We start from the raw sequence: 1,003 nt of genomic DNA, 5'->3' as shown, positions 1-1,003 counted from the left end.
ACATCTTATGTGAAATCTCATTTATAAATTTAAAAACATTAATTTCTTTAAAATCTCTTCGATAATGGAGATGTCGCCAGCGATGGAGAAGCCCGCCAAGCTTATATATATATATATATATATATATATATATATATATATATATATATAGTTATAGTTATAGTTATTTTAATTTTTATATATAAAAAAAAACCTATGTGGCATCTTACATGGCAAATGAATTGGGGGTAACAAGCTATTATAGGTCAAATAGATTAATTGCATGATTTTAACAATTTTAAGGGTCTAATTGTAGTTATAAAAAAATATATTTTAAGTGTCTAATTGCACTTTGGTATATAGTTAGAAAGCATATTTGTCCATTATTCTCTATTATATTATATTAAAGTCATACATTTTATTTTAATAAAATAATAATATAAATACTTTTTCCGCCCAACAAAGCCTGGCGGTTGTGAATTGAAAATCATTAAACGTTGTCGTTCTGGCATGACCAAAATATTAAATGTATTAGTTAATATATGGAAATGGTTCATATGTCCAAAGTCATTGATTACAATTGATTAATTATGAAAATGTTTAATTAGTGACTTGGCATTTTCGTTTATTCTCCCAAAGAGAAGAAAATGACTTGGCATTTTTCATATAACCATTCGTATATTCTCACCGAGTACAATATATAGATAAAGGTGACGTTTGGTTAGAGATTTTTTTGTACTATATTATGTGATTTAGTACTAATTATTATGCTTGTTTACTTATTTTTACTATTGGATTCAAATATCTTAGTAATCATAAAACTCATTACTCTTATCATTCCATACTTTTAAACAATATAATAAAAAAATCAATATCTATACATTCAATATTCAACTTTAATCACAATGCGGATATCATCTAAAAGTCTTCAGAGAGTAGTTACATATTTTTTTTTTGTAAATAAAAAATCAAAGATAGTCACATTTGACCCCCTAAGATTTCAAAAAAAAAAAAAAAAAAAAAA

The sequence above is a fragment of the Ipomoea triloba genome, chromosome 10 (assembly GCF_003576645.1).
Source record: "Ipomoea triloba cultivar NCNSP0323 chromosome 10, ASM357664v1".
Taxonomy (NCBI): Eukaryota; Viridiplantae; Streptophyta; class Magnoliopsida; order Solanales; family Convolvulaceae; genus Ipomoea; species Ipomoea triloba.
Note: the sequence above shows the minus strand (reverse complement) of the source record.